The 12,357-nt window shown below is 32.7% G+C and overlaps 1 pseudogene; it reads left to right on the top strand.

Annotated features, from left to right (window-relative positions):
• LOC106473769 overlaps positions 1 to 12,357 on the top strand; it is a 77,578-nt pseudogene that overhangs the window by 38,852 nt on the left and 26,369 nt on the right.

Raw genomic sequence — 12,357 nt, 5'->3', positions numbered from 1 at the left:
CTTTATTTGCCGGGCTTATATACTAAAATAGAGGGCGTCTGAAAAAGACTAGAGTTGCCAGGACAATTCACGATCCTTCTAGAAATTTATTACGTGTTACCATCGTCACGTGACTTCCGCTGTCGTAACAATACAATACTTAGAAATATTCTGGTCTGGAATAAAACACTGTCAGAACTGCGTAAAAAGTGTAGGAAAGCATCTTTACAACATATTCTCAGTATCTTTACTGCATCTAATGTCAATGAGTGCCACTTATGAGGCTTGTGAATACGGGTACTTCGGAAGTACCTGAATACTCAAACTATGCACCATAGCTTTCCTTAACTCTATCACTAAGATGAACACAAATATGAACCCCTCTATAGCACTGGCATGGAAGTTTGGAATTTTCTTTTTAGGTTTACTATTTTCAAATTTCAGGCAAGTAATGAATTATTAAAACATGTGTTCTTTGTTCCTTATGTATCCTAAAATATATTTAGCACTAGGAGAATTGTTTATCCATAAACGTGGTAGTGAAGGAGTTAAAGTAAAGACCATTAATACCGGAATCTTTACATTTGGAAGAATATGAAAGTTACTTCAATTTTCAAACTTATGGTCGATTATACGTCTGGTTGTAGGAAGACAAATAGCAACGTCTTTCTACAACCTGACTTATTTCTGTTCGTCCTCCTACAACTAGACCTATTGTTATTCGTCTTTCTACAACTAGGCCTATTGCTATTTTTCTTCCTACAACTAGGTATATTGTTATTCGTCTTCCTACAACTAGGCCTAAATAGAAATAGACCTGGTTGTAGGAAGAGGAATAGCAACAGATATTATACTCTCCTCCATCAGTAAAGGAGAGTGATAAATTTGTTAAGATAAAGCATTTCATATACACTAAATTAACTACGGTGTAAGTAATATTTAACAGCGAAGAACCCTATTTATTTTTAGTTTTGTAGAACTAAAAAGTACTGTTTAGATTTTGTACTAGAGAACTTATAAATCTGGTAATTAATTGCATTCTTATACAGTTATTTCTAAACGTGCTCTGACATCGAATATGTTAGAAAATCAACTTGTATTAACCAAAAAAGTGTCTTTAGTGCTGGTCTTCTCGTATGTTTTTTATTTTTTGTCTATTTTTTTCATATTTAATAAAAATATTGAAACAGTACACAGGATTTGTGGTTAGTCATGACAATTGTAAAATAGTAAAACAAAAATGATTTAATAGAGCTTCCTAATGAAGTCTAGATTTTATGTTATTAATGTTTTAATATTTGTTAGATGAATGTCGATTAGTTCTTGAGTTTTTGTTTTTCTTGCTATAAATCTCACAAATATTTATTTTTTTATTTTAGGACGAAAAGAATCAACAAATTATAACAAATATCTGGTTAACTTTGGTAAGTTCTAAACTAAATCCATTAACGTGATTCTTACAATTAACTTATAAAAATATATAACCACTTATATCAGACTTAAGAAACTTAAGTCTTCTATTTGAAGCTACACGAGAGCTATCTGCGCTAGCCATCTCTAATTTAGCAGTGACAGACTAGAGGGTAGACAGCTAGTCAACATCACTCGCCACCAACTCTTGGGCTAGTCTTTTACCAACGAATAGTGGGATTTGCCATCTCATTATAACGCCCTCACGGCTGAAAGGGCGAGCATGTTCGATGACAGGAATTCGAACCCCCTTAAGTTAAGTAAATGTAAACACATTATTCACTAAACACATTATTTCTAGACTTAAACTACTGACACAACAACAAGCTTTACACAGCATTCATAAGCTGTTTCAAATTAAAGAAACTATAATAAAATAATAATAATTTGTCAAGTTTCAAACAAAGATAAATACCGCCTACGATAGAAATGTCTTTGATGGTGTTATGATTTAATAAGTAATATATGATTCATAGCTGTGTTCTTCCATATTTTCAAATTACTTTACATTAAATTAATTTTATAAACTTTATTGACTTCAAATATAAATTTGATAAATTAATTAATGCTAAAAACACTCCTTTTAAATAAAGTTTATTTTTTCATTTTATTATATAGTTCCTTTATGTCATTATTATAAATATATGATGTTATTGAGTTGTTTTTACATGAATAAGTAATGCTGATATGTTAATCTATTTGTATCTTAATTTCGCGAATAGCAACAAAAGTATTTAAGAAAAGTGAACTGCAATTATTTTTTCAAAATTTAAAATTATAGTGAAAACTAAATGAATTCTTTTTGACAGTTGTTCCGTTTCTACTTTGAACTATAATTAGAAATAAAACTTTACTCTGCTACTGTTCAACAATTAATTACTTAGAATCTAATCTTAAAATCGTATCGAGAAAGTCGTTATGGCACGCGTGGTTGCATAGAAAATTTTTATAGCTCGCACAGTTGCATAAAAATACTTTGTAGCTCGTTTAATTGCATAAAAAGTCGTTATAGCTGATATCGTTACATAAGAAGTCATTATAGCGCATATTGTTTGTTATGAATTTCGCGCAAAGTTACACGAGGGCTATCCGCGCTAGCCGTCCCTAATTTAGCAGTGTAAGACTAGAGAGAAGGCAACTAGTCATCACCACCCACCGCCAACTTTTGGGCTATTCTTTTACCAACGAATAGTGGGATTGACCGTCACAATATAACGCCCCCACGGCTGAAAGGGCGAGCATGTTTGGTGTGACGTGGATTCGAACCCACTATAACGACTTTCTATGTAATTAAATGTGCTATAAATTCTTTCTATGCAACCATGCATGTAATAACGACTTACTATGCAACTATGCACGCAATAACGACTTACTATGCAACTATATGCGCTATATAGGCCCGGCATGGCCAGGTGGTTAGGGTACTCGACTCGCAATCTGCGGGTCGCGGGCGTAGTTGCATCGAAAGTTATTTTAGCACGCATATTTGCATAGAAAAATGTTTAATTTTATTCTTAATATAATTACGTCCCAATTTCAATCAGCAGTAATAACTTCTTCATGGAAAGTATCTAGTAATTTTACAAAGTTATCTCACATATTAAGGTTTTTTGTTTATTTTATTTCTTGACAACATTTTAATAAACTTGAACTAACATATCTATAGAGATCGGTGAAATTTTTATTACCTGTATTTAAAACCTAAATCCAAGATAGAACAACGCTAGAAAGAAGGTGTTTGTAAGCCTACTGTTTACTCAAAATTAGATAAAGAAATACATTTTAACCACTGTCGTTTTACTGAGAGTTCGTCAATACACTGACGCACGTGAAATTTAGCTATAATTTTACTTACAACAACTGCGAACTCATATACAGCAATATAATTTTAAACGTTATCAAAAGCTTAATGGTAGAACAAAGCATAGTTAACATGCCATGGAGATGTCAAATATATTTCAGCTTTTAAGTTTTACGTATAATTTTTCTTTTAATATATTTTTGTGTAAAATGTTTCCAAGTGTCCCGAAAATAATTTTTCTGTAGTATAATAAAAGTATTGGATTTAATCATGAATAACACATATCCTTTTATGCCAGGTGATAAAAAACAAAAACTCTGAAGAAAAGTTTTGAATTTTATCAGATTGACTTCTTTGACGTCATGTTTGTTGGGCAAAACTGTATATAAAGAAAATTTGTGGCGCATACAGTCGTACAGGAAACGTAACTACTGTAATAATAACAATGGCTAAAACATTAGAAAAAAAGTCTGATTTCTTAACTACTACAAAATAATACTTTATTAAAGAAATAGCACTGCAAAAATATTTTAATATGAACAATATCTTAGAGCGATATAAAATATATGCCTAACACGACAACCTCTAAACTAATAACATTTAGTTTTAAGGTTGTAAGTTCCTAGATGTAAACCAGCATAAAGGACAAAGATATAGGCGCGATATTACAAAATAAATTAACAAACAAAAAAATTCCTTGATTTGTATTAATTTATTGTCCAGGGTTAAGAATCGGTAGTTCTCAGTAAAAAAAAAAGGTTTCATTTTCTATTTTTATTGAAGCAGCTGCTAAATCGTTAATACGTGCGTCTGGATTCACGGATGTATCGTCAAACGTTTGATTTCATCTTTATACTGATACGCACAACAAAAGGCTCTGTCTGGAACAACTACCATTGATTCGCAAGTTTTTCAGTTGTGATAGTTTTACAATTACATAACTTGTGCGCGTGTGAAACGTGATTATCATTACTATATCATTTATTTGTTTTTGCGGTATCGCGAAAAACAGAAAAAATAACTCGATTAAGAAGAGGAGCAAACTTGGAAATTATAAAAATATACGATCGTATGAACATATGTTAATTTAGTCACTTTCAGACCAAATATTGAAATATTTTCTTAGCTTCCTGTTCTGTAACGAAACCTATTTAATAAAAACGGGCTGAAATTATAAATATCCACTTAAATAAAACGTACTGTAAATAGAAAAAAAAATCATGCTTACTTAGCTGTAGTTTCTCCATTTACTAAAATTACAGGTTAACGTCAACATTCCGTTTATAACCAGCATAAGATATACATCTTAATGCTTTCGTCACGATATCGAAACTCACACGAGACGAAATTCTTGGTTGTTGTTTTTTATTGTTGTCGGCTTCTTTAAAAGAAAGTTATTATACATTTTTTATTGATATATATATGGTGCAATAAAAATGAATGAAACTGGTGGTTTTCTTCTCTGAAAGCCATTAAAGAGATTTTAATACATTTAATATATTACATCGTTACATACATTTCATGCTAGTAATACATTTAGAAGGACTTGTATTTTCGTTATTAAAGTTTAGAAATAGCATAGTTTTCCATACTGAAATAAAAATTTAATTTTAGTTTTCAACTTATCTGTTACTTTGGAGTTTAATAGATTTAGTGAACTCACCGTTTAATGTGAATCATTTTAAAAAATGGTTCTGCCTGTAATTGAAACAACGTTAAGGTGCGTGGAACAGTGTTGCACAATTTTCGTACAAAATATGTAATATATTTTGTAAGGATTTCGCTAACATAAGGATAAAATATACTTACTGGCATTTAAAAATAACGCACTGGCAAATGGTATCAATTTTCACATCGTGTTATCCGAGAGTAATGAGAAATGTAACGTTTTTCAAACATAAGTGGTAACTGATGTAAATGTTCACATGGTGTTATCAGAGAGTAATTGGAGAGGCAACGTTTTTCAAACATAAGTGGTAACTGATGTAAATGTTCACATGGTGTTATCAGAGAGTAACTAGAGAGGCAACGTTTTTCAAACATAAGTGGTAACTGGTATAAATGTTCACATGGTGTTATCAAAGAGTAATGAGAAAGATAACGTTTTTCAAACATAAGTATTAACTGGTGTAAATTTTCACATGGTGTTATCAGAGAGTAATTGGAGAGGCAACGTTTTTCAAACATAAGTGGTAAAAGTCGAATAAACAGTTAACAACATTATAGTAGGCACGAAATAAAGTATATCCTGGCCAAATATAGAATATTAATAAGAACGCAAAAATAAAAGATTAATAAAGCTACATTACAAAACATATGGAGAAGAAAAATGGAGCTTAAAACCTCTCCATTCTGAGTAAGGAAGAACATTAATTATTACTTCTTCAATAGCAAGAAATTTTGTAATTAATGACAATTATTTATGCTTGCTATAAAATCAGTTACTTTATTCTTACAGACGACCATTTTTAAATTGACAATTAGAGCAAGTCTTTAACTTATAGAATTGTTAGTTATGGCATGTTTGATGGAAAATTGAAACAATGAATTAATCGGAAATAAAAGTGCTTAATTATCAATTATCCTCCAATAAAACTCAGTAAAACTGATGGTACGGATGCTTAAACACATTAACATGGCAGCCTTACAGCAACAAAAAAGTCCAAAAATGCTTACCCAATTAGATGTTAAAGTGCGAAATATATGTATATATTGTCCGAAACGTTTTTACAAACACTTGCTTTTAAAGACTATAGTCCTCAAGGATTAACTTCAAAAGTTTTTAGAGGGTATAAGCAACTCACTTTTGATCACAAACAGCCTAAATTACCCATCAACCGATGCGAACCACTGGTTACATGGCTTGCATCCCGTTACCACCACCACACACACACACACACACACAAACGCGTTCCATACTTTGAGGCTGTTGGTGCGTTATAAGGGTGACAGTCATATCCACTACTCGAAAAGAATAGTCTAAGAGTTGGCGGTAGGTGATGCTGACTAGCTGCCTTTTTACTAGTCTATTGCTTTAAAATTAAGCCCTGTTACAGTTTTGTGCGAATTCTAACAAACAAGCAAAAATTACGCATTACCTGAAAAAAAATAAAATAAAAGCACAAATAAATCTAACGGACGATATGAAATAAGACAATGTAACAATACTCGACTTTTCTAGACACTAACTTATTAAAGTTGTTTAATCAGAGCCAAATGCACTTACGGCCCACATTATTTTTAGGAGGGTTTAGTGCTCATCTGGTACTTCTGTGTAAGACGTATTGATTTATAGCATTAATAATGCTAACCAGTTTGTTGCACAGATTTGTCTTCATTAATATATATTACTTTTAAATTAGTTTAGTTCTGAATTATATGTTTAGCTTATTTTTGATCATAAGTTCTTAATAATTGAAACATAATCTCATTTGAATATTTACGTAATTTATCTCTAGCTAGCAATTTTGAAATCAAGTCAATGTTTATCCATTCTAACAATCTACAACTGTGGTTGCTTGTTCTAACAGAACATTATTTAAAAGTAAATTTCTATCACTAAATCATTCAATCCCTCAAAAATAAGGGACCACTCAATAATTTCTCAGCGTTTTATTATATGCTTCTGTGTGATTTTCGACGATTAATGCCATTAACAAATATGATTTCTCTCTGTTTGTTTATTTTCACGGTATTTTTCCAACATTTTGGTTCAACTAAGAATTGAACTCTTTGATTTACCTAAGATGAAATATTATTAATCGTTTAACTTAAATAAATACTTCATCTCTTTGATTCAAATACTGATTATAATCAATATTTACTTTTAAATGGACGTATTGTTTTGTGGTTTAGTTGATGCAAGAAAAGATGCGATCGGTACTTTAAACCTTTCGTTAGACAATCTACTTTACATATAGTTTCTGTTTTAACAACAAAAAAAGACGCTTGATCCCATCAATCATGCTATTCTGTAAGTCTATCTGACATCATCAAATTTACACGTGTTTGACTAATGATCTTTTGACTGATATCGGATACTTTAATTTGCTTATACTATCTAGCTGCTGCTACGAATCAACTGTCACATGCCTGTATAGCTTTACCGTCCAAGTTGTGAGAGGGTCAGGCCGAGCGTGTGCGTGATGAACGTAACACAGTATTTTGTTTCAAGTGTCACAGCGATACCTATAACGATGTTTTTCTTTTACACTGAAACGATAGGGCTGCTTGAAAGAGGGAAACTAACATCACTCTGAAGAACCAGTTGTTTAAAATTGTGACAAAAATAGTCAAAAGGACTGACTGAAAGAAATTATTTTTGGCTCCACTCCCTTAGAAATTGGACCTAATAGAATGGTGTAAGAGCAAGACAACCTCTATTATGTTGTTTGTTTGTTTTGTGCACAACAAAACCTTTTTTTAAACACAACAGTGAAACATTAACGAGAAAAACAAATGAGTTGTTAAAACCAAGATAATTTCAAAAGAAATCAAAGAATATAAGAGTATATGATATTCAATCATTGGGACGAAAAAATGCCAAGAAGTGCACATGATACATGGAGTACAACAAAACATTCTATTCTATGAGCTGCGGGAAGCTTTAATAAAGTGAAGCTAACATGAATTTCTATTACGTGTCACCTAACTCCTCGAAACCTTCATTTAAACCAATAGATTCTTGCCAGAGCAGTAGGGGAGTTGTTTAAATGTTTTCACGTTCACAAAAGTATTAGAAAGTGATATATTATTTCCTTTAGAGTTTCATATAGAAAATTTGTAATAACATAAGAAGATAGAATGTTTATTAACTTGCAGTATGTGGTGACACTAATTATCAACTATAAAGGAAAATTCGTTGATGATAAAACAACAACATGAAATTATATTGCTTCGAAATACTATGAAGACTAAGATTGCTGTGGTTGTAAAGCACCATATACCACTAAAATGTTTCCAAATGATGAAATCTTAAAAAAATATATGTCTTTTTCAAACGTTTACGTCCAAAGTCACAGCACAATAAAACTGCGTCCAAGCGACTTGATGGAGAATCGGCGTAACTAGAAATATACATTCTTCTTGTTTTCTGAAAAAATGAAAACATCAGGAGAAGTCATCAAACAGTTATTTTAATTATCTGGTCTTGTCTGTTACAAAGAAAGTACACTAAAGAAGGCAAACAGTCTGAAACTAGAGGGTTTTGTACTGCAAGAGGCTCTATGGAGCTTTCTACATAAAACACAAGATATATAAATTGATTATTTAGCAACATGAGGAGCATCGTCACCTCCTTGTCCATATCCAGGTTCATTAGACACATGTATATAAATAATAGAACATGGTGGAAAACGCACTTATGTAAGACAGAGCTCCAGCGAATTGGTCCCATTAACGATAGAAATACCATCAAGAATTAGCTGAAGAGTTGTAACAGATCTATGGTTACGTTTTCTGCTTGTTTCTATGTACCATCAGACATGATGATAGGATACAATGGATGTAAACTAAACATCAAGTACTAGTATTTCTATTTTTATTATTATTATTTGAAGAATATCTCAAATCAATGTTTTTACATGATAATAATTAATTCATGTATATAATGAACAAATGCAAACATTTAGCAAAACTTTCTACAATAGCATGGAATGTCACAACAGTTACATTAATATATTGTTGTGTTAAGATGTCCCCAAGTGGGACAGTGATAAGTTTCGGTCTTACAACACTTACATGATTCGATCCCTTGCCAATTACACTGTAGGTAGTCCAATGTGGCTTAGCTCTAAATACAAAACAAACAGCGGTGAGATATTCTACATAATACTTGATGCTCCTCCAATAGTTCTAAACACAAAACAAACAGTGGTGAGATATTCTACATAATACTTGATGCTCCTCCAATAGTTCTAAACACAAAACAAACAGCGGTGAGATATTCTACATAATACTTGATGCTCCTCCAATAGTTCTAAACACAAAACAAACAGTGGTGAGATATTCTACATAATACTTGATGCTCTGACAATATTTATTTGCAATAGTTTTTCTTAACATAGTATTTTTATGTCACTGTTCTGCTGAGTATTTCCGATTCTGTAGCAATGCTTCGCCAGTTATCGGTGTCCAAAACTGTAATTTAAAGTTATATAGAACTTCTTAGGTAAACTTCTGGCTGCCAAAGTCCATCCTAGATGAGGGCTCTAGTATTGAATGTAAGACATCCTGGACAGTGACTTGCGACAGGCAAAAGATGAATCTGAAAAGTTATCTTTACACACTCTGATTTGAAATTTGTAATAGTCAACTTAAGACGAAAGTGTAAAAAATCTGCAGTCTGTTGTGATTTTTATCACAGATGTTTTATTAATTCATATAAAGCATTTATTACTGTACAGAATTCGACTTTCCTTTCCTACAACTATGGACGTTTTTATTATATTAAGTTTTATCATTTATGTGGTGAAAACAAGTATAGCCTAACCAGATCTTTTATCGAATTACATAGACATAGCTGAGATTTCTAGTTTGAAACATTAAGCATGTTACCACTAGATGGTGTAAAAAAAATAGTAGTATTTTACAATTTTTGCTGATAGTGGCAGTGATTAATGGCAGAATAAAGGTAAATATTAAGTGTCATAATTACATATCTCTAGTTTCAAATCCGTTATGAAATAGCTAAAGCAATGTAAAGAAACATCTGCAGCCAAATGTGATGCCAATTTATTTTCGTAAGAAACTTTTAACTGTCTCTAGTCCCCGTCACACCAAACATGCTCGCCTTTTCAGCCGTGGGGGCGTTATAATGCGACGGTCAATCTCACTATTCATTAGTAAAAGAGTAGCCAAAGAGTTGGCGGTGGGTGGTGATGACTAGCTGCCTTCCCTCTAGTCTTACACTGCTAAATTAGGGACGGCTAGCGCTGATAGCCCTCGTGTAGCTTTGCCCGAATTAAAAAACAAACAAACTGTCTCTTGTTCGTTATGTAATATTTACATTTCTTACTAAAGACTCAAGAAACTTATCATAATTATCTATAGATATGATGCTGCATATAACAAACTAATATAATGTTTTGTTGATGGCTATCTAGAAAAAAAGTATTTTTTTATCTCTCTCAGGTTTGTCAATAAATATTTGGAAAGCTTAGGTATTTCGTCTTTGTTTAGAATTTGTTCTTTGCATTTCGTTTTGGTGTTTTATGTTTGTAATCTTTACGTAATTAGAATTCTGTGTGTGTGTGTGTGTTTCACGATTATAATCTTTGTGTGATTACCATATCTGTCTCTTGAGTTTCTGACTCAGTCTTCTATTCTCCCGGCTGCATTACACTGTAATGTTTCCTTCTCAGTGAGTATAGATAGCATCTAGTTGAGCTCCCGCGGTATATCTAAGCGACTGGAACGATTCTACGACGAACGTCAATCGGAGCTTAAGAGGTACTCTTTGTCATATCAGGAAGTTGGTTAAGTGGACCGTGGTGGTGGAAGGATCCTGTGCTACTTGTTCTGAGAGGAGGACGATAGTTCTACTGGTGAAGTCACCACACAACGGTCTATTCCCATGCCTCTACTTATGCCTATGCGAAGCTGGCTTGATTTATTGTCCTAACAGTACAACTGATCTTGGGAAACAACAGAATATAATCTACCCAAACTATCTCTGAATTCTCATTTAGAAGATCTTGAAACAGTAAAGTCTTGGCTCAAATAAAAAAAACAACAAATGGTGCGTCCTTTCTATTTTGTGTAAAATATTAACTTTTGTCGTGATTTTCTCTTTTCTAATGCATATATAATTCTCTGCCCCCCCCCAGTGACACAGCGGTATGTCTGCGGACTTACAACGCTAGAAACCGGGTTTCGATACCCGTGGTGGGCAGAGCACAGATAGCCCTTGTGTAGCTTTGTGCATAATTAAAAACAAACAAACAATATAATTCTCTCTTCTTTCCTCTATAAAAAGTCATAAAAAATAGACTATAGGTTTCAATTTATGATATTAATCATCTAGAGATGTTTTGTGTAATGCCCTTCCTTCTTCCGGAAATATTTTCTTTCAAGATTAATTTTCCTTTTTTTTTATCTAGTTTACTTTATTATATATCATAAGCTATCTGTATGAAACTTTACCTAAGAACTACAATTCATTGCCTTCATATTGTGAGTACCCCGTTGGGTCAGTAGCAAGTCTACGGACTTAAAACTCTGAAGTCTGGGGTTTGATTCCCACTGTGATGCCTTGCACTGAACAAACAATTACATCATTACATGAAGCACCCTCTGCTGGTCAAATTTTACGTTTTTATAAACATTTTATATCCCACCAAAACAACTTTTAATCTTTATCTTAACTCATCAAATGGTATTTATTCTAGTCACGTAGCATATTAACTATAAAATACAGAACTCATATCTTTAGATAAACTAACATAACAGAATTTAAACTTTTGGTTTATAATAATTACATCTTAGTATTATGTTATCGCAAAGTAAAGTTTTTACGTATTTGTTCTTCGAGTTCCCTCTTGAATAAACGTATTTCTACGTGACTTGTTTCGCGCCTTTTTCAATACACGAAAAATAGTACAACATGCTTAATTTTTAATGCCACTATGTAAAAATACCTACAAGGCGAGACAGTTCTGCCCACAAAACACGAGTTAGCTTAAGTAAACTTGTCATATGAACTTCGATAGTTAATAATAGTAAATAATAATCGGTTCTTCTCCTATTTAAGTATTATGAAATGCTTTCTTTTATTTAAAGTTTCGCTTCTATTGTCAGTGACATTTCTATATTTTGCTTTGTGAAAACGGTTCTTCGAAATTGTTGAAGGCCTGGCATGGCCTAATAGTTAGGGCGCCCGACACACTACCTTCGAGTCGCGAGATCGGATCCCCGTCAGCAAACATACTCGCCATTATAGCCGTGGGGGCGTTACAAAGTGACGGTCTATCCCACTATTTGCTGGTAGAAGAGCAGCCCAAGAGTTGCCGGTGGGTGGTGTTGACTAACTGCTTTCCCTCTTGTTTATGACTGCTTAATTAGGGACGGCTAGCGCAAATAGGCAACATAAATTTTGCGAAATACGTCGA

This window comes from Limulus polyphemus, unplaced genomic scaffold, assembly GCF_000517525.1.
Source record: "Limulus polyphemus unplaced genomic scaffold, Limulus_polyphemus-2.1.2 Scaffold134, whole genome shotgun sequence".
Taxonomy (NCBI): domain Eukaryota; kingdom Metazoa; phylum Arthropoda; class Merostomata; order Xiphosura; family Limulidae; genus Limulus; species Limulus polyphemus.
The sequence above is the reverse complement of the archived record's forward strand: the minus strand, read 5'-3'. Positions and strand labels throughout refer to the sequence as shown.